The sequence below is a fragment of the Eumetopias jubatus genome, unplaced genomic scaffold (assembly GCF_037043125.1).
Source record: "Eumetopias jubatus isolate StellerSeaLion01/CBP00866 unplaced genomic scaffold, mEumJub1_p1.0 scaffold_9, whole genome shotgun sequence".
NCBI classification, from domain to species: domain Eukaryota; kingdom Metazoa; phylum Chordata; class Mammalia; order Carnivora; family Otariidae; genus Eumetopias; species Eumetopias jubatus.
The window spans coordinates 78,029,396-78,051,610 of NW_028274815.1; the positions used below are offsets into that span (position 1 = coordinate 78,029,396).

At 48.8% G+C, this 22,215-nt stretch overlaps 1 protein-coding gene across 9 annotated transcripts in view; it reads left to right on the forward strand.

Moving 5' to 3' along the window:
- The window catches only part of INPP4A (inositol polyphosphate-4-phosphatase type I A), a 131,846-nt gene that overhangs the window by 31,464 nt on the left and 78,167 nt on the right, over positions 1–22,215 (forward strand). Inside the window, exon 2 of one of the 9 annotated variants that reach the window (XM_028104000.2) lies at positions 12,553–12,691. The exons of the other annotated variants lie outside the window; for them this stretch is intronic. The gene's annotated coding sequence lies outside the window, so the exon portion shown is untranslated. The remainder of the gene's footprint in view (positions 1–12,552; positions 12,692–22,215) is intronic. 9 annotated transcript variants of the gene reach the window in all.

The window sequence follows — 22,215 nt, forward strand, 5'->3', positions numbered from 1 at the left end:
GTCAGCGCAGGTTACGTGTCGCCTGGTGAGTAGCAGAGCTAGGGTGGGAACACAGAAGGTCTGGCTTCAGACGGTGCTCCTGACTGTGGGGTAGTCCCCCTTCCAGGGAGAGGAGGCATGCTGTGCCCCTCCACCTGCCCGCCCCACACCCTGGGGTGCCCACAGCAGCACCCTCTTGGCCTTTTATCATGAGCAGGTATGGTGGCACATTCTGGTCATCCTGCCTGAGTTAGGGAAACCATGGTCTCAGCCACTGACTGCTTCAGACCCTGTTCTCCAATTCTAGGGGCATCTTTGCTTGCAGCCTTTCTCTGTCTGAGGTACTCAACCCCGTGTTTGCAGACCACAGCCTGACAAGAAGGGATTAGCCAAAGCCCCGATTCCTGCAGATCTTGAGCTGTTTTGGCTGGCCGTCACTGATCTGCCTTTGTGAGAGAATAAGACCATGGTGGTCACAGTCCCTCCATGAGTTGACTGACCCTCTTCAGGCCAAAGTTTGGCTGATGAGCAGGGACTTTCTCCCTCCACCACACCGTGCTCCCACCTCTCCTGTGTCCATTCACTGAGGAGGGCTCTCCTGCCCCGGAGACCACAGTGGGTGAGGGAGGGCAGGTGGCAGACTCCTCTGACTCCCATGGCCTGGGCCCCCATGTGGGAGGAGAGATCAGAGGTGGAGGATGGAATTTGAGTCAGGAGGACTGGAGCAGCCAGTTTAGCTCTTGGGGTCCCAGTGTCTTGGGCCTTAAACAGGCTGGTGTGGGAGGTGGTTAAACACCATCTGCAGCCTCTAACCCTAGGTTATTATGCAATCCTGATCTTCCAGACTCTGGGTCTGCTTTGTGGCCCATTTAGAAACTGCCTTTGATCTCCTTAAAATAGGACAGGCTATTTTGGACATTGCTCTCTGTGAGAGGGATGTGTGTTTAGAGCTAAAATAGGGTGTACGTTTTAATTTGTGGGTATTTCCTCTTCCTGTTCCACGCACACTGTGTTTAAGTCCTGGTGTCCTCCCACCCACCCAAGAGGACAGCCTCTGGCCAGCTCAACAGACAGTCTAGGCTTGGTGAAGGCCTCCCTCGCCATGGCGTGACCTGCTCGGTCAGGACCCAGGACACCTCCATGTCTGGCGGAGCTTTTACAACATTCTGTCTCTTGTCCGCTGACCCGAGGACCAGGTCATTTGCCCAAGAGCCTGAAGGATACCAGAGCAGAGGTGACTGAGAGCCTTCCTTACAGGCCAGCTGATGAGTGGCTTGCCACCCGGCTGTGCTGCAGTTACGGTCAGAGTGGAGATGGGGCAGCCCTCAGCCCAGATTCCGAGTTAACTGTGGGCAGGTGTTGAGTTACACACACACACTCACACCCCCACCCCCACCCTTGCACCAAATGGTGGTAATCTCTCTTTTGGCCTTTTGTTGGTCACTGATGTGGCTGTGAAGAGGGTGCCCCAGTAGAGGGGAGGGTGGGAGATTGGGGTGGGACAGCTGAGGAAAGTACAGTTCTCTGTCCCATTCTGTCCTGGCTTACTCTGCATTCCATTCTTCCATCTCTGACTGTGGACATAGCCCACACCCTTGTCTTTCTCTTGTGGGGCTTTTCCAGTTTATTGAAAAGAGGGAAGTCCGATTTTTCATAGAGCATGAGGACTTAGTTGGAAACAGTTGTGTCAAGCTTCAGGCCTCTTTCCAGGACAGGAAGCTAGATATAGCTTCTCCAGCTTCAGTGCCATAGAATCAGTCACCTGGAGGACTTGTTCCAGGCACAGTGCTGGGCTCCACTCCCAGGGAGTCAAGCACGTGCTACGAGCTCCCAGGTGATGCTCATGCGGCTGGTCCACAGACCGCACTTTGGGTTGTCCTGGGCACTCGTCCCTCTTCCACCCTCCACTAGAGATATCTATTGCCTTATTTTTATTACCTTCCCCAAACTGGGCTGCTTCTTTCAGTGCTAATTGATAACACTGCTCATTCTAGGAGCGTGGGGTGGGGCTCCTGGCCCTGCTGTACTTGGCAGTGGTTCTGATGGGGGGCACAGAATCTGCTGTGCTCTGGCAGGAGCGCCTCCTGCTTGTGCCCATGAGATGTCCCAAGGCTACCCTATCACGATGAGTTGAGCAAGGTGACTTAAAAGCCAGGAGCCCAGCTGCTTCACTGTAATAATGACATGCCAGTTCTAGTTTACAGAGGCCTCAGAGATGGATGAATAGTTTGGTTGCAGGCATCTCTTCATGGAATAACTGGTGTGAACCAGCTTGTCCCAGCCACGGGGACCAGAGTTGTGACCCTGCAGTTTATAAATTGAAAAGGTATGCTGTGTTAGGATCTCAAGTGTGCCCGGGAGGTACAGAACCCACTTGTAGCCTGTAATCCGTATTGTCTGTGATACGGGCAGGTGGTGGGGGATGAGGTCCCATTTGGCTTACTTTGTCTGATACAAAGTATCTGTCATGTGCTAGCTTCTCTGAGACAAGGAACAGTCCCAGATGGAGTTTGGGGCACAGAGGATACCAACAAACTTGTTTCTTCCCCTTGCCTATTTCCCAAGGGATGGTCACTTAAAAGGAAAACCGAGCCCTGCTCTGTGTCCTTGGTTCCTGGTTGGCCGCGTGGGGTGAGCTGTCACCATGTGCTCCCTAGCACTCTAGTTCTGGAGAGCAGGGCCCCAGTCGGGGCTCCCTCTCCTTTGGCTCTCTGCCCTCTCGTGCTGCCCTAGATCTTGGTAGGCTCTTGTTATGCTGGAGAGCAAATGACCAACGTGGCCCGCCAGCCACTGTGCATTTGCATACTTGGTCCCTTGCTTCTGACCAGCAGCCTTATGAGGCAGAACGTGCCCCATCTCCAGCCCCCTGAGTAGCCAGTGCAGCCTCAGGCCCTCAACCAGCCTGCCCTGTTGCCAGACGCAGGCCCTGGTGCCCCTGTGTCTGGTCTCTCCCGCCGAACTCCCCTGTGCCGGCCTATGGAGGGTGAGCCTTCCAGTCATAAGAATGAGGAGCGGTATGATGTGTGCCCCCTCCTCCCATGCCGGTCAGCCCACAGCTGTGTGGGAACCCCACTGCTACCTTTTACACACCAGCTGTGCTGCTAGTCCCCTTGCTAGTTCCCTTTCAACTCCAAACTCTGGAGGCGGGGACCCTAACAAAACAGAATTTAACTAGAGCACCTGTGAAATTTTCCTGAGTCTGGTGCTTCTATTCTGAGGTCATGGGTGTCCCTCCATGTCAACCCTCCCCGCACAGAGAGGCCGGGGGTTTGCATAGGAGGGGTTGGAGGAGTATTGGCGGACATGGTATGACCCTCTGAGTGGGGTCAGGACATCTTCCTCTGAAAATGCTCTGGAAGGAAAGAAACTGCGTGTCTTTCCCAAAAGCCTCGAGGCATTTTATGTGCCCGTGCCAGCTTGGTCACTTGGCATGTTTCAAATGTACCACTGTTGGCAACTGAAATCCCCGCTTGTTTGCAGTCCCTTATTCTGGTTGCCATTGGCCCGGTAATCCCGTGGCCTCGAGAGGGTGCCTGTTTGTTTATGGAGCTGCATTTGGCTTAAGGTTGGCATGTTTTACCCGTCTGAAGTGGTTTTAGGTATAAAGATTCAGTGGCACCATTCCCCATGTAATTTAATGCCACACTTCTCCGTATGAAATGATCTTACTACATTGAGCCTCAGTAGCAGATTTATGAGGAGGCTTTATTGTATCTCCAAGCGATCCAGTGTAAGCAAGCAGCCTTGTGTTTGGAGAGATTCTAGGCATTTGGCTGGCCCTCCTGATAAACTGTGCCTTGCGGAATCCCAGAAAGGGGAGAAAAGCAGCCGCAGTCTGTAATGGGATGCTTGCTGGACTTGAGCGTCTGGTCGCTGGTCTTCGGGGTGCACCCCACCCCCACCTCCAGGCCAGGCTTTCTCTTTTTGTTTCCTTTTTGTTTTGTTTTTTGGTTTGTTGTGTTGTGTTCTAGGTAGGCTCCACGCCCTGCACAGAGCCCACCCAGTGCAGGGCCGAACCTGCAACCCTGAGATCATGACCTGAGTTGAGATCAGGAGTCGGACGCTTCACTGACCGAGCCGCCCAGGCACCCCCAGGCTTTTTGTTCTTTAGTGAAAGGTGGCAGCAACAGCACTTTTGCCGTTCTGGTCCCCTTTATTTTGAGTCTACCACATCGGAGGTGTGCTGTGTGATCTCTTTTGCTGGCTTATTAGCTCAACACTGTGCTTTAAAAGCTGGAAAAGTTTCAAGAAGCAGAAGCAGCGGTAAAGAAAGCGGCACAGCAGGCAATGTGAGGACCCTGGCTTCTGGTCCCTTTTTTCCCTTCCTTTGTGCCTGCAACTCCTGCAGTATCACATTCTGGGGGTTAAGACTTTGGAGGTCTGGGTAAAATCAGCACCCCGCCCGAGGAATGGCAGGTTAAATTGCCACTCAGGGACCATCTTGGCCAGGTGTGGTTTACCTTATTGGTGCAGGTCACAGTTGGGCCCCGATGGATACCAAGTGCCTGGTCCAGGCTGTAAGGGCCCCACAAGGAGGGCAGGCTGGTGAGGGTTAAAAATGGAAGGTGGGCACTTCTAGACAGGTCTAACGGCTCCCCTGCAAGGTGGAAAGGGGCAGGCTGTGGGCAGCTGTGAGGTGGCTGGTCGTCCACTCGTCCTTTCTGCCTGAATGGAGGTGTCTCCCAGCGGGCCTGTCACGGGGGATGGATGCCAGCATCCAGCAAGTCCACACTGACAGTGGGCAAGTGTGGTTGACATCCAGGGATCTGATCTAAAGTGATAGGTGCATAGCCTCTCATTTAAAAGAATTCTGATCTCATCTTTAAACTTTTTAGTACACCTACCTTGCTTTTTTGAAAAGTAAAAAGATATGTGAAAATATAATACAGTTAGGGATTTTGGATCTACTTCATTTTCATACAAACTTTTGTTAGGTGATACTTTATATGAAAAACCATGGGAAGAATAATACAAGGAATGTCTTCGGCTTGACCTTTTAATTCCCAACACAGCTGGAACTACATGTGCCTGCACCCTCTCCCTGAGGTTCCCACCATCCTCAATTTGCACTGTACTCTATTTACCCACGTAAACCTTTGTATTTGTGACTCAGTCTTCACAGATTTTTGTTGCTGTGGGATGGGAAGCAAGCACTGCTTATTAATTTTCAGTTTCAGTCTTGAGACGCCTGTGGTCAGAAACAGTTGTTTCTTGAAATCTGGGGCTGCCCCAGGTGGGGAGGGAGTGGTCAAGTTCAGGGTGGGGCCAAGTCCTGCTGGACTGCGCTCCCTCCCCCTCCTCTTCCCGCCTGCCAGGCGGTTGTGTGAGCCTGCTGGGGCGGGTGTGGGCCTGTCCTGGTTCCCGCTGCAGAGTACTGGCTGGTCTTGTGTCCACCCTTGCTGTAGGGTCGGCTTCATTCGGGCAGGTTCTGTGTGCCACTGAGCATCCCCATGGTCTCTGCTTTAAACACCTCGTCACTAACATGGCTCGTGAGCCCTGCCCTAAAGATGGAAGCCCAGACCAGCTCTCTGTCCCGGGCCTGTCCCTGCTTCCTGTCGGCTGCTCTGCTCCCAGGGAGGGTGGGACAGGGACACACACTGGTGCAGCTGTCTGGGGTTTGGTGAACAAATGGCCTGTTCCGTCAGATGGACTGTGTTTATGTTCAGCAGAGTCTTCCTTTCCAGTCTCTGCTGGGAGCCTTTCCTTTTGCATAAAGAAGCTCTTGCTCCCCACCCCACTCCCTGCTTCGTAGATGCCCCTTTGCCTCCTCCCATAAACTGAAATATGGCTGCTTCTCCCTAGAGAGCTAGAGGCCTTAAAATGTAGTGGACGTTCTTGCTCTGCTCATCCTCCATCTCCTTCCAGAAGTGGACTTGACCCATGACTATGCTGTCCTCTCTACTTCCCGTCACCGCCCTCTGTCACTCTAGGTTACCCTGATCTCCAGAGAGGACTCAGCACTTGCCTCTGGATTCCTGTTCCATCCTTACAGCTCTCATGGCTGCAGAGATGTCTAGTGTCACCCGACCTGTGGCCTTCTGCTTCCTGCCCTGTGGTTATTCCTGCAGCTGCCCTCGGGGTGCCCATCCCTGGACCCCAGCCTTCTGAATCTCCACCTTCCCTTCTGCTGGGTAGCCTGTTCTTGGCTCCCTCTTATTGCCTGTCTGCCAAGCCCACTGGAGCTTTATGTCCCTTGGCCCTGTGGTCTGGGGATGGCCAGGCCCCAGTCCCTGCCCTAAGAGCTGAGAGTCTGAGGTGTGACACACTTCATGTGACTAGGGTGAAGGAGGGGATGTGTGCAGAGCACTGTGTGAGATTGGGGGAGGGGTGAGGTATTGCTCTTCCAGCAGAGTCTGGAGGGAGGAGGAGAGAAGAATTAGCTCCAGAAGCAGGGTGGGAAGGGTACAGCAAGAAGACCCAAAACACAGCGTGGATGTATGGATGTATGGATATGTGTGTGTGTGTGTGTGTGTGTGTGTGTGTGTGTGTGTGTGTGTGTGTATTTAAATTTGTTTCAGTGAGAGAGAGAGCGTGCAGAGGGGAGGGACAGAGGAAGAGAGAGAGAGAAACTCAAGCAGACTGCACACTGAGCAAAGAGCCTGATGAGGGGCTTGATCTCACGACCCCGAGATCAGACCTGAGCTGAAACCAAGAGTCGGACACTCAAGGGACCAGGCGCCCCCACGGTATGGAGATATCAAACAACCTCATGTGGGTACAGTTAGTAAAATTTTGCATGCTTATTGTAAAGAGTTTAGAAAAAACATGGTCCAGTAGATAAACAAGAAAATCATGGTACCACCACTACCAGAGTTAACATTTTAATCTATTTTCTTCTCATGTCTCCCACTTTGCGTGTATCTGTACTTCTGCGTATTTATATTGGTAGATCTTAGAATTTTACTTTTTCACTTGTCAGTTGTTATAAACTCCGTGATTTCCATTTCAAATTCTGCGTAGTATTTCACCATACCACGGAACCGTAATTTCCTGTGTCCCTAACAGGCATTTAGGCTGCTATTAAACCTTGCAATTTATCGCATAAAATATGTTACTGGCAGAAGTAGTGCTGTGCTGAGCGTCTTTCTGTGAGACCCTGCCAGATAGCAGGGACGCCAGTCCTCTGACCTCACGGGGGCTGGGCTCCGCCAGCAGACGGAGCCCACCCCTCCCAGCACACACATCCAGTGGCCAGCGCACTGGCGCTGCGCTATGCATCTGCTTTGTGCAGGGAGGCGTGTGAGCGCATGCCACGAACACCCGTAGACTTTGCGCCAGGGAGGACTGTCCTGACCACGGCCACGATCACACAGGGTCTTTGTAGCTTTGCCAGCCCCGCCCGCCCATGGCTGCGTAAGAGCTGAAGAAAGGGCCACATGGTATCTCCTTTGTAAGACATATTTCAGATTGAGTTAAAAATTACGGGTCCAGGGGGGTGCCTGGGTGGCTCAGTCGTTAGGTGTTTGCCTTCAGCTCGGGTCATTGTCCCAGGGTCCTGGGATCGAGCGCCGCACTGGGCTCCCTCCTCGGTGGGGAGCCTGCTTCTCCCTCTCCCATTCCCCCTGCTGGTGCGCCATCTCCTTCTCTCTCTGAAATAAATGAATCTTTAAAAAACAAAACAAAACAAAAAAAACTACGGGTCGATGAAGGTGTTGAGGCAGACTTTAAAATATCATCATCCTGCGGCCTGGCAAAAGCATGACATATGTTTACAATCTAACACATGCAATGAAAACGCAGGATACGGTATCTTTTGTACACACTGATCTTCTCAAAAAAAAAATAAGGAGCTAACTTCAGTAAAGGTGTAATTATGAGTGGGGCTTTCTTTCCTCCTTTATTTTCCAAACTTGCAGTAAGGGGATTATGGTAATTCTTCTTTTTCAAGTTCCTGTGCTTACGGTCCTTGGCTGACTGCAGGGTCAGGTTCCGTGAAAGCCCCCAGGGTGGGGGCCTGGCAGGACCAGGCTGCCGGGCAGCTGGTGTGTGTCCAGTTGTCCCCTACCTGTAGGGAGCCCTGCTTCTGCTCTTCCGGTGATGGGAACCCAGCTGCAGGTTCCTTTGTTTTGTTGATTTCAGGGTATAAGCATCTTATTAATTTGAAAGTAGGTTAATTTTCAAAGGAGGCTTTTGAGAACTTTCTTCATTCATCATCCTTTGAATGGGTTAATTCAGAGTTTTATTGTCCTTGTGGCTTATTCTTTCCTTGAGGGAAGTCTGTAACTGAGAAAATAGAAATTTTTCAGGAACACTTGTCTAATAGTACTACAACAGGCCATTCGCTAACCACCTAAATTCCGTCTTCTTCATAAAAATTATTTAAGTTTCATTGAAAGAGTTACTGCTCACTCAAATAAGGGGAGGGATGCCTCCTGATGAGAGAGTTGAATTAGAAACAGGACCATGTACGCCACCTGCAGTGGGAGATGGGCCGCAGCCCCACGCAGTGCACTGTGCTGCTTTCTGGGGCCCCTGGGAACCGGTTTCTGTTCCCTGATTCCTCCCTCCAACAGAAGGCTCAGTTTCTAGCTTTTTCTGGTCTTTTTCTGGGTGTGGTCATGGGGAAGTGTACTGACGTTGGCTGACTTATGTAGTGTCCTGGACTCTCGTTGATGAATCAGGCCAAGTTTGTGGAAATGCACATGCACTGCTGGTGCTCTTACAAGACGATCTAAGAGTCCCATGCATCCTGGTGACACCGTGGAGCAGCAGAGGTGCTGTGAACTCTCCTGGGGTGCCAAAAGTCTGGCAAGTGTGAAAGATGGCCCTCCCCACCCAGCACGGTGCTTCCCTGTCCTCTCATCTTCTCTCTCCTCGCTCTCTTCCTGTCCTGCACCTTTCCTTGCTCTTAATTAAGCCTTTGGAAAGAGGAACCCCTCCCACTTTTTCATCAGCCTGTGGACCCCTTTCCCCCAAGCAGTGGTGCATCTTGATGGCCTAAACAGGTGGAAACCAGTGGATTATTAGGGGAGCCGGAAGGAGGGAGACCTGGGTTAGGCCAGGCAGGAGCACCCTAGGGTTGCCAGAGGCCCTGCAGCTTGGGGTGGGTGAATCGGGCCCAGACGACAGAGATTTCAGATCATGGGCTGGATTCCTGCAGACAAGTTACGTCAGAGGAGTCTGGGAATAGGAGTCAATTCTTAGAAGGCTGGGTTACATGAAGGGCAAGGCAGCTGCTTCCCAAAGTCTGATTGTTCTACTTCTGATGGCCTCGGCCTGGTGGGAGCTGTCACGTGAGCAGAATGCGTGCCTTGACCTGGAGCTGTGGCACCAGGGACCTCAGCCAATGGCAGGAGATGTGTGGGAGACTGGAAGATTGGCTCCTAAGGAGGCCAGAGGTAGTTAAGTGCTGTGGGGAGATAAAGTATAGGTTACCATTCCTGTTTAAGAGAAACGGGTGGGGGAGGAGGAGGGTTGTTGATTCAGAGCTAAGATTATTTTTTTAAGTAAACTTTTAAATTTCAGAGTAGTTTTAGATTTACAGAAAAGTTGCAAAAATAGTGCAGAGTTCCTCTAAGTCTGCCCCCCCCCCTTTTCCCCAATATGGGAAAAAATATAGTTTCCATTGTTGTTAACATCTTACATTATTGTGGTACGTTAGTCACAAATGATACATTAGTTGATACATTATTATTAACTAAACTCCATGCTTTCCTTAGATTTCCTTAGTTTTTTAACCTAATGTCCTTTTCCCATCCCCAAATCCTATCTGGGACACCGCATTACACTTACTCGTCTTATTTCCTGAGGATCTTCTTCTTGTGAGAATCTCTGACTTCCCTTGCTTTTGTTGACCTTCACAGTGTTGAAGAGTACTGAATAGTATTTAGAACCCACCCTCATTTTGGGTTTGTCTGATGTTTTTCTCACGTTTTACTGGGGATATGTGTTTTGGAGAGAAGGAGCACAGAGATGAAATGCCTTTCTGGTCACATCACAGCAGGGCACACACTGTCACCATGACATCGTGTGGATGCTGACCTTGAGCAGTTGCCTGAGGTTAGGTTTATCAGGTTTCTCCTCTGTAAAGGTACCCTTCCCCCTACTCCCCTGTAATGTTCTCTGCGTAAGGGAGTTGCCCTGTGCAGTCCACAGGTAAGGGGTGAGGGGCTTTACCTCTTCGAAGGAACAGGGGCATTTACATGAATTATTTGGAATTCTTCAGTATGTGAGATTTGTCTCTTCTCCATTTATTTATCCAGTCATTCACTTACATTAGAGTGGACTTACGGATATTTATTTTATACTTTGGGTTATAATTCGGTATTAGATTATTTACTTTGTGGCTCACATTGTTCCAGCTTTGGCCATTGGAAGCTCTTTTGTTGGCTCCTGGGACCCTTTGACATACTCCCACTATTATGGGGCTTTTTACTGGTTTGTTTGTTGTTGTTTTAGCACACCTTTCTTTTTTGGCACTGCAAGATGCTCCAGACTCATCTTGTACATTTCCTGTCCCAGCCCTAGAATCACCCATTTCTCCAAAGAGCCCTCATCCCTTTTATTGGAGAATGGTATTAGAAACTAGAGCTTGCCACTGAGTGGCCAAAAGCATTGTAATTTCAGTTCCTGTGTACTCAACTGAGCAATAAAAGCAAAACATGTAAGTGGCAATACTAGCAAGGAATAACTGAAAATCTTTCTTCCATTGACCAGCTCTGTCTCCTTCTTGGGTTCTACAGACACCATCTTATAATTGTAAACTGATACACACCTCATTCTGAGTTCCCTTTCTGAAATTGTCTCTATTGTGGTCATATCTCTGCGCATAGGCTTTCACTCTGACTCTGAAGTCACATACTCTCTTGCTGGCTTATGCTGTTTCCTGAATGAATGATTCCTGTTCCCTGAGTCTTGTAGTGGCTCTTGATCAAAAGCAGTGAAGTCTAACCTGAGAAAAGAACCCAGTGGAAGAGAAGTTTTAGATACAGGATGAGCTGTGTAAACAGGAAGCAGAGCCAGAGCTCCTTAGAGGGAGGGTTGCTTGAGGCTGGGGTTCAGGGAGATGTCTAGGGGATGGGGTTGGAGCCAGCTCCTGCATCTGAGTGTGGTGGGGAGTGCTGTGGGATCTTGATGTGAAAGCTACAAGTGCAGGGCACTGGAAGAAAGCCTTGCACCTCAACCTAGACTCCGGGCCCCTGCCTTTTTTAAGTGAGTGCATGCATGTGCATGTGTGTGTGTGTGTGTGTGTGTGTGTGTGTGTGCCTTTAAGTGAATGCATGCATGTGCATGTGTGTGAGTGTGCACATGTAGTTTTGGCTCTCAGCCTCACTGGGAAGCCAGTTCTGAGCCTGTTGTCTTAGCCCTGTGTGGGTGCCAGTGGTATTATTAGAGAAGAGGGTGATGACAGCCGAGAAACCTCAAAGGAAGAGGGGGCAGAACTGAGTGACTGACCAGTTTGGTTGATGGTTGGAAAGAGGTGTCAGATCTATCTGAGCTCCTAAGCACAGTGGTGTCCCAAAGGGAAAGAATCCAGGAGAAGCCAATTCTGAGGAGAATATGTCCTCTCACTTCAGTAGGTGCCACGAGTCCACAGCTGGTGGCTAGTTTACTTGAAAATGCTGCATTGGGCCTCAAAAGAGTCCTTAGGGCCAAAGAAGAGAGATTCAGGCATCGTCTGTTGGATGGCTTTGTGCGGGAGAGTGGAGGCATGCGCTGAGGATCAGGCCTGGTCTGCAACCCGTCCCTGTCTTTGTGGTTGTCCTTGGTGCTGGCAAAGGGTCCTGTCATGCTGAATGACTCTGATGGGCACTGGCTCACTGAAGCCCCAAATGGGAGCTGTCATTTACACACCATCCGTTGGCACCCTCAGTACCAAGTGGTTTAGTGTCTTTTATCTTGGTGATTCTGGACCACTGTGCTGCAATCCTGAGGTGCCCGACTACTTTCTCACTCTGAGGGAAATTTGGCCCTAAGGTTTTCTTCTTGGCAGAGAAAGAAAAGGGGGGGGGGGCGCCTCCCTTCCTGAGGCTGAGAGGATGCACAGGAATGTGCGTCCCCTCCCTATAACTTTGGGCACATGACTTACTTCCAGAAGGGAGATGGTGAGGGCATCTTTGACTATTTGAGTTTTTGTCGTTGGATGACATGGTATTTTGTGTAGGGTTTTTACATCCTCTCCCTATGCAGCTGCCAAATTCGGACTGCCTTTTCCACTCCTTCCATTTGGAGTTAATATCTTCGTAGGATCCGTGTGCTTGTGGAGTGATGTGAACCATCCAGAAAGGCCCAGGGCAATGGAGTTTACCCAGAACTCCTTGTGACCTCCGTAGGTGTGGTGTTTGGGACTAAGGTGGGAGCTTGGGAGACAGCGAGCAGGGCTCTGGTTCTGGGTGTGTCACCAGGACTTGTTGATGGATTGGATGTGGGGGAGGGAGGGGCTCATAGAGGAGGCAAGGAAGACTCCCTATATTTGGCATGGTGATGCTTTCTGCTACGGTGCAGGGAGACTAGAGGTGGAGCTGGAGGAACAAGGAGCGGCACTCTGACGGCCCCAGAACATCAACAATGTCCTCTTGAGGGCTGGGGTTTTCTGCTGGTTTCATTTTTCTGATCCTGGTGCTCATCACACAGGAATCTCTAAAGAGAGAGAAGATGGTTGGAGAGACGGTGTCTGGCTCTGGAGAATGGAGCCCCATGTGAAGATGCAGACACCCATGTGAGAGGGGCTGTGTCCATCCTGCGGTGGTCTTCTCAGCTGGGCCTCGCAGAGGTACCCCAAGTCCCTGCACCTGTGGTATTATGGTTAGATGTGGAGAGAGCCCTTGGGGTTACAGGCAAGGGATTCTGACACTCAGTGGTTAAATATGAGGTATTTCCAGACGTATTTGTGGTCTTGTTTGGTCCTGACCCTTTGTTGTCCTTGTGGGGATGCCTTCCTTCTTCTCATTCTGTTTGAAACTAGGACTATACTTTTCCTTGCCCTAGAATTGCCACTAGCCTGTGACACACGGCCTCCCAGCAGATGAGGTGGCAATCTAGAGGCCCCTGTCAGTGGGGACAGCTTAGGTGAGGGGTGGACAGGTTGTGCCTGCCACAGGTCTGGTCAGATAACACATTGAGGTGAAATATTTGGTCCTTTGGGTTTCACAACAGATCATGGAGGGTTTGTTTGTTTTACAAAATTATTGTTTTACAACATGTGGACCCTTTCTTCTTAGAACAAAATAAAACGCCTTCCAAAGAAGCATTTAATGCTAACTTCATAATTAAAGAAAATTACAGTGGGGAAAAATAAAATGAAGTTGCATTTCTTTACAGTGATGGAGAAAAAAAAAATCAAAACCCAAACTGTGCCAGACAGACAATAGTAGGAACAATAAGTTCCATGTGTATCTAATTGCAGCTGAGACCCAGTTAATCAGAAACAAATTGTATTTCCAAAAGGGAGTGGGAGGTGAGCTTTGTGCACCTCCAGAAGATTTTCACATTATGGGTAGTAACATAGTCAGATGGTGGATTTTTTTTTTTTTTTTTAAAGTTTGGGGTAAAGTCTCTTTTCAGCAACTGCCTTCCAAGCGTGCTGCTCTCTGACCTGGTAGCCCCGTAACATGTAAGGCAAGAGGGTTTCACGAGCGACTACCCTGGACCCAGGGCAGGGCGAGGTCTGGGGAGCAGAAGGTAAACCAGGTGCCTGTGAGCTCCTGTGGCCCTCCTCTAGTGGATGTTCTCTTTTTTTTTTTTAGAGATTTTATTTATGTATTTGACAGAGAGAGACACAGCCAGAGAAAGGAACACAAGCAGGGGGAGTGAGAGAGGGAGAAGCAGGCTTCCTACGGAGCAGGGAGCCCAATGCGGGGCTCGATCCCAGGACGCTGGGATCACAACCTGAGCCGAAGGCAGACGCTTAACCGACTGAGCCACCCAGGCGCCCTGGATGTTCTCTTTAAAGCATTCACACATGCTCTCATTGGGATGGTTTGGTTTCCAAGCCCCAGCCCCCCGTCCGGGGGGTGGGGAGCAGCGAGAAGCAGTATACTTCAGTTGACAAGAACATTGAAAGCTGATAATCTGATTGCAGGTAAAGAGGAAAGCTATCATAATGGGTAGATGTAACAACAGAAAAAGAGCGGCAAGCCAGGAGCATCTGACACAGGGATGAGGCTGCACCCTGATAGAAGGCAGCTTTAGGTACCGTCACTTACTCACTTGTGTTCCTCTTTATCTTCATCCTGTAGATGGGAAAGGGGCCCCAGGGAGGGGACAGGATTGGATCTGTGTTGTGGCTCTCTTGTTCAGAATAGCCCTTACAGTCAGGGAAGAGTATAATGCATTTTATAACGTTTTCTTCTAGCGTGGTTTGCTTTTTAAAAGTTGTCACCCAACTGGTATCTCACTGGCCAGAAACAGCTGCTAGAGATTTCCCTACTGGATCTCTCTTACTGTCTGAAGGGGCAGGCCCTGTTGATATGCTGTCTCTGGGGGCCAGGACATTATGTCCTTTATCACTGGTTCCCATCTCATGCCTAGAATCTGTCCTGCCTCAGTTGGCTGGGAAGAAAGCTCAGAGAGGTGTGAGGGCAGGGATCTGGATTCCTGTGCTATCAGGGTACCCTTCAGGGATGATTCCTTTGATAGCTTCATGAAGGTGAGCACAGTCAGGTCCTGGGGGAGGTCAAGGCATGGGCCGACTCTGGAAAGGGTGCCCATGGGGCCTCTACAGAAGGACAGCCTTTGGACCTTCTGGCATCAGTTTGCTATCTGGAGGGACCCATAGGGGAAGCAGAGCCTATTGAGGAACCCTGTCCAGAGTAATGGGTTTGCTAAGTACTGACTTTGGGCGTTGTACGTGATTGAGGATCTCCATTTTGTAGATGAGGAGTCTGGGGCTGGACGGGTTCCAGGGTCTGGTCCAGTTCTCGCTACTGCATGGCTTGTCACGTTCCTAGCCCTCTCGTCAATTTGTATTCTGAGAATGCCATCTGCTAGGGGAATGGGCAACACTTGGTGACTCCCAAGAATGTGCTGGCAACATTCTTTTCTCCCATGCCTGGTTACCCCAAGCTATAGTTGTTTTTTGGGAGAGATGAGTACCACATTTCTCTCAGGTGTTGATTGGCCTTCTCAGCTTTTGGCCTTCTCAGCTGAGTGGGGCCCAGAATGAAATGAGCCTCTTATGTGTAGAGTAACCCCCTCTACACAAAAGGGGTATTTATTTTTAAGGGATGTGTGTGGCTCATTTGCTTACTCTGACCTCCTGATGATCTGATTTGTGATCACCCACCTGCCATGCATGGTAACATTTCCTCACATTTTACAAATGACTTGCTAGTCAGGATATACATGTGGGTGACTGTTATTATTAACAAAAACAATGTATTTTTAAGGGATGGCTCCACTTCCTCCTGGGGGACGTTTCCTCTTAGTGTGTAAAATTCATATTCTGCTGGCTGTTGCCGGCTTCCCTAACATGGACTATTAATAGACTAAAAGGAACTTGTACATAGTGTTTTGTTCTTTGATAGAAATTAAGTATAAGTTTTATCAGGATCCACTTCTGGAATGGTAGTGTTAGGGGTTCTGTAGACCTCCTCAGCAAAACAACAATCACTGATGAGAATTGTTTTAAGAGAACAATCAGTTAAAATATCTGGAAATTGCCCTAAAGGCATACAGCAAATGAAGAGATATTTATTCAGGAAAACCTACTAAATCTCAGTAATAACAGCAAGGGTTTGTAGCACTTGAGCTGTGGCCCACTTTCTCCTGCCCAGCTCAGCATGGCAGAGGCTATAGTCTTGGCTGGTTGTGGCCAAGAAGATGTGTGACTCCTTCTCCCTTGGGTTTCCATCAAGGGCTACAGTATCTCACTGGGAGGGGCAGGCTGCCAGCATTTCTCATTCCCCTCGAGCTCCATGGTGCAGAGGCTGAATTCCAGGAAAGTATAGCCAGCCTCTAACTCACAAGAGTGGTGGCTGCTCTTTACCAAGCTGAGAATCCTGAGGCCCCAATTGCCCTCTGTCATCCCAGTTTGCTTGTAGGGCAGAGGCTCAATTCCAGAAGAATCAAGCCTAGAAGATCAAAGTCTGCTGCCCCCACCCAGCACTCTGTTCATAAAATGGGTGTGTCACTCTGAGAGAAGTGGACCCCAGCTCCAGGGCAGTGGCTCAGAAAGGAGGGAAGAGGCAGGCCATAAGAACAGAAAGCTCTGAGGCTCTCCTCAGAGGTACTGTATTTATTAATAACAAAGTGCCGTCAAAAACAAGGAGATTTTGGTGGTAAGTAACAAGAAGCTGGCAGCTCCCTGAGAGCAACTGTTGAAACTTCGGGCTAGAGACAACCAGGGAAAGAGACAGCTAGGAAGAACCTTCCTGGGTTCAGAACAGACCTCAAACACTGACATCAAAAGTTACCCCTTCAAAAAGGCCTGCATTTAATTGGATCAGCCTGTGCGGCAATCGATGCCCCAGAACATTGTTATAAACAGTAGCACAACCAACCAGCAGTTCATGGAGCCTAACCGCTGGGTGTGATAACATCAGAGGTAGGCAGCCTAAAAGAGACCAGGGAAAGAAGAGAGCCCTGATAAAACCATTGTCCTCCCAGGGAGACTGTGAGCCCTGAGAAATACCACTGTAGGCTGCACTCTGCAGGGGAGTGCGGGGCAGGGACAGACTTCGCTCAACTAGTCCAGCCAACCCACTGGAAGAATAAACAAACAAAAACAAGCCCCTGGGGGGGGGGAGGGGAGAAGATCAGCACTCAGAGCTGCTATAGCATAGTTAAAAGGTCCAGCTTTCAAGAACAAAGGATAAGACATGCAAAGAAATAGGAACGTGAGACGGGATTTTGGAAAAGGGACAGAAACTCTGCGGGAGAGGGCTGAGATATTGGGGGTAACAGACCAAGACTTCAATGCAGCCAGGATAAGTAATGATAAATACATTCAAAGAACTAAAGCAACATGCTTAAAGAAGTAAAGACCGAGATGATGACAACTTCTGACCAGTTAGAGAATAAATCAGTAAAGAGCTAGAAAATATAAAAATGAACCAAATGGTTGGGGTGTCTATCATCTGACTCTTGATCTCAGGGTCGTGAGTTCAAGCCCTATGTTGGGCATGGAGCCTACTTAAAAACAACAACAACAACAACCAAACCAAATGGACATTCTGGAGTTGAACAGTAAAATAACTGGTATGAAGAATTCCCTAGAGGGCCACAGCGCTAGATGTTCACCAGTAGAAGATAGCATTAATAAACTTGAAGATAGAGTGGTAGAGATTATGCATTTCCTTTTTTTAAAAAAGATTTATTTATTTGAGTTTTGAGAGAGCTAGCGAGCATGAATGGGGGGAGGGGCAGAGGGCGAGAATCTTCAAGCAGACTCTCCACTAACATGGGGCTTGATCCCACAACCCTGAGATCACAACCTGAGCTGAAACCAAGAGTCATATGCTTAACCGACTGAGCCACCCAGGCACCCTGAGATTATGGATTTCAAATGATGGTGGTGGTGGGGGGGTGGCGAATGAAGAAAACAAACAGAGCTTCAGAGAAATTTGGGATATCATTAAACATGCCAAGATAAATATGATGCAAGTACCAGCAGGCGAGGAGAAAGGAACAGAAAAACGTATGAGAAGAAATAATGTCTGAAAACTTCCCAAATTTGATGAAAAACAATCTACACATTTAAGAAACATAGGAAACTCCAGTAGCATAAATACAAAGAAGTCCACATCCGAGCACGTTGTAGTAAAAGAGGGTGAAAGAGAAAATCTTGAAAGCAGCAAGAGAAAAACGACTGCAAGTGTACCAGAGAATTCCAGTAAGATTAACAGTGGACCTCTCCTAGAAACAATGGGGGTGGGATGGAGAAGAGAGTGGGATGGCATATTCAAAGTCCTGAAAGGAAAAAAACGCACCAACCAAGGACCTTATATCCAGCAAAACTCCCTCTCAGTAGTGAAGGTGAAGGATGGTCTGAAATTAAAACAAAAACAAAAAAGAATTTGCTGTCAGCAGGCCTGCTTTACAGGACATTTAAAGGAAGTTCTTAGTGACAGCAGATGACTGCAGACGATTATTCAGATCCATACGAGAAGACCAAGAGTGCCGGTATTGGTTATTATATGATTATAAAAGACAGTATTGTGTATTTCCCCCCCTTTCTTCTTTTAACTGATTTAAAAAACAATTTTATTAAATGATAGGTGTACAATTATATTGCTGGGACTCTAACATTTAGAGAAGTAATGTATTTGGCAATAATAGCATAAAGGAGGCAAATGGGAGCAAAGCTTTCTTGGAGTATGGAAATTACACTGCGTTAGGTAACTTAAATCCACAGGATAAAAGGAAGAGAACCAGAAATACTAAATAAGAAGGTTAATATAACAGACTCTGTGAACATATACTTGCTTTCCTTCTGTCGGCTTCTTTAAAGATTTTTTATTTTATTTTATTTTTGAGAGAGAAAGAGTGCATGCATTCGAATGGCATTGGGGAAGGGGCAGAGAGAGAGGGAGAGAGAATCCCAAGCAGCTCCACACTGAGCACAGAGCCCAATGTCAGGCTCCATCCCACAACCCTGAGATCATGACCTGAGCTGAAATCAAGAGTTGGACACCTAACTGAGCCACCCTGGTGCCCGTCAGCTACTTTAAAAATGCGAAGTTATATAAAGAAATAGTGCCAATATATTTTTGGGTTTCTAATATATAGATATAGATAATGATACGTGTAACAACAATTGAACAAGAAGGAAAAGGGGCGGGAACTACATGGGAGGAATATTTCCCTGTCTCACTGAAATTGTGTAGATAAAGTAATTAAAGGTTACACTAGAAAATCTTATCAAAATGCAAAGGAGAGCAATAAATGAGGAAGAGAGGAACAAAAAAGACAGATGTCTGTGCTCTTGCCACCTTCACATGGTTTTTAATTATACAGGTATAAGCTAAATATTTGAGTTTGACTTTAATTCTGCGTGAAAAGAAATTTTATCAGCCTTCTCTGCATAGAGCCCTCATCTGGCTCTAGTTTATTCTGGGTCTTTTTGTCAAAGATGGATTTTAAATGTTGCATTCAGAGCACGTACAGGCCTGACCTGGAGGCTGTAAAGATAAAGGGAGCAGCTGTGGAGTGAGGGAGAAGCTTGGGGCCGGGAGTTTACAGTATGGGGTTGGGGTGTCCTGGCTCTGGTGGTGTCCGAAGTTGTGACCTTGAACTGGTCACTTTTCCATCTGGTATGTGCTCGACCACAGGCTCCCCCCATCTGCATCCCCACCCCAGCAGGTCAATTATGGGGAGGGGAGCGAGGGGGTGCGCGTTCTCTGCCTCCGTGTGAGGGCACTGCGCCTCCCACAAGCAGAAAGGTGAGAGTTGTTTTACGACCTCTGGTCCTTGATCTCTTACTGGCAGCTGCCACCAACTCCGATGTTGGATGTGGGCCTTGCCTTAGTTGAGAGGATGCCAGGTATAATGTGTCAGGTATGCTGTTATGGACTAAATTGCCCCCCTGCCCCCATCATCTGTTGACCCCCCCAGTGTGACTGTATTTGGACATAGCCTCTCTACAGAGGTAGTTAAGGTTAAATGAGGTCTTAAGGGCAGGGCCCTAATCCAGTACAACTGGTGTCCTTAGAAGAAGAAGAGATACCAGGGAGGGGCATGAAAGGCCACGTGAGGACCCAGCCAGAAGGCAGCTGTGTGCACGCCCTGGAGAGAGGCCTCAGGAGACACCAACCTGCTAGCACTTTAGTCTCGGACCCCCAGCCTTCAGAACTGTGAGAACTTAGATTTCTGTTGTGTAAGCCCCGCGGTGGGTGCTATTTTGTTACGGCAGGTGGAACAGGCTAACGCACCTGTCTCGTGTTTTCTTTCTTGATACCCACCAGCATGGCTGCCGAGTTCTGCCCCACTGAGTCCCACTCAAAATTATAAACGCGTAAGCAAGAAAGAGGTTTACAAGTGAGAATGCCGTTTTGGAAGTTGTTTTCTCTCTGTCCTCCTCCTGTTTGATGCCTAATGATCAACTGGGCAACAGAAGCCACCAGAGCGGTGCTGTCCGCCTGCCAGAGGGGGCTGTGGGTCTGGTTGGTGTGCACCGTGGTCAGCAGTTAGCCCAGCGAGATCGGCTTGGCACTGGGCTTTGATCCCCTCCCTGTTCTCCCCCCGAAAACGGCGGTGGTGGATAATCACAGGGTATTTTTAGAACTGCTTTGCAGTTTCTCTGTGCAAACCTTTTCCTGGGTACATGATTTAATCCTCTCATCCAGCCTTGTTTAAGATCTACAGAGTGCTATATTTATTTGACTTTATTTGAAATTTCCGAGCTTTTCAGAATGTTGCTCCAAGAAGTCTGATGCCTACAGATCTCTAGAACCTATGCCTTAAAAGGCTTCACTGCTGATATGTTTGTAGGCATCCTTAGGACTTCTCTCTCCCCTTTTTTTCTAGACCATATAGGGCAGGGCCGCTAAAAACCCCCTTGGAATTAGTGCCAGGAAGTCTTTTTTTTTTTTTTTTTTTAATAAACTTTGTTTTTTAGAGCAGTTTTAGATTCATAGCAAAGTACAGAGAGTTCTCACCCACCCCATCCCCACACAGTCTTTGGATCATGCCCCTTGGGATCTTCCAAGGGTAGTAGGGGGAGAGTGTCCTTTCTAGAGAGGTGGTAAGTTTCTGCCGCATCACTGACTTTTCAGCAGTCAGGTGGAGGGGAGGGTGACAGTCTGCCCGCCTCAGTCTTTGACTTGAATGGCCCTTGGGCCTGGCACCCAGCAGAGTGTCCCTGTGTCTGCTGTGGGCCCAGTAGAGCCACAAGAGATGCCCTTGGCAGGCCCAGACCTAATTCTTAGGGAAGGCGTCCTACCCCTCACCACCTCAGGCTGTCTCATTCTCCAGAAAGAATGTGTCATTTCAAGATTTAAATCCTGACTGCTGTCTTTTCAAAGCATTTTTTTTTTTTTGCCTTTGTATCTCATCTGACCCTTAGCAAGGCTTTGTGTCACTTAAATTTTACTTAGTAACTTCTGGTCCACAAAGCCTTCGCGCGCACAAACGTTCTCAGTCTAGATTTGCAACAAACCTCTGCAGTGAGACTGTCTCCCCAGCTGAATGATAGAGGACAAGGGCTTAGAGTCACGCCTTCCCACCAAGAAACCACTGGTTGGTGGTTGGGGAGGGGGCTGGGATGCTGTGTTCCATTCAGTCTGCTCTAGGCCCAGTGTCCTGACGGGGGCACGTCTGACCCTGGAGGGATGGATGCAAGCCTTATATCTGAATAATTAAATTTGGGGTGTGTGTGTATATTTATGTGTATATATGTGTGTGTGTGTGTGTGTGTACATATATGTATATAAGCATTTAAATATGTAAGTATATATACATTTAAATATTTAACTGGTTCGAATATTACATGTAGTAAATTTAAAGAAATGATTTAAAGAAAATTTCTTTCTTATTGAAAGAAAAATCTGTGACCGCCAGTACAAGGTCACTGTAGAAGTCACGACCCCTGTGTGCCTGCCATTTGGGAAGTATGACAATATCTGTGCGAAGTACGAGTGATGACCCCAGTGGAAACCAGAGTCCCACTGTCTGCCCCAGCCTTGCTGGTTGTCCACAGAATGTCCTCCCTGAGACAGGGAGTACTGGTTCCCTGTGGCCGAGGCAGGCTTTATTGTGAGGAGCAAATGACAAGAGCAGAATAAACACAAATCAGACCATTTTGGGGCACTCTAGCAGTGTCGGATAGTAAATGGGGGGTAAGGGGTAGGGAGGACGGGCCACATCTGGCAGGTGGGCGGCCAAAGTGCCCACAGTTTGTGATCCACAGGTCTGATGGCGGAATTAAAACCCAAAGCAGACCAAGAGCCCAAGGGCCCTTACTCTCTATCAGCTGTGTTTCAGTGACATTTCTGTGCCCCTGTATGTGGATTAATAAATATGCTGATGCACCAGGCACTGCTTAGCCAAGCAATGCTAGGAGAGTTCTGGCCCGATGCAGGGTGTCTCTGAACTGATCCAAGACTTCAGTTGCCTTCATAGATCAGCGCCTGCTCCCTTCCTGCACAGTATTCTGAGATGTGTGTTCATACCTGCCTGATGGGTGTGCCTCTGACCCCTTTAAGAGCCCAGTCCTCATTGACCCCTAGTGATGGGCTGGCTGAGCGTCCGTCCTGGTTGTGTTAGTGATGCCTGTCTGGGGCTGGCAGAATTCTCCAGATGAGAACATTGCATCTGTTGGGGGCGAACCGCCCTGGCTCTCCAGGCAGCACCCTGGCCCGC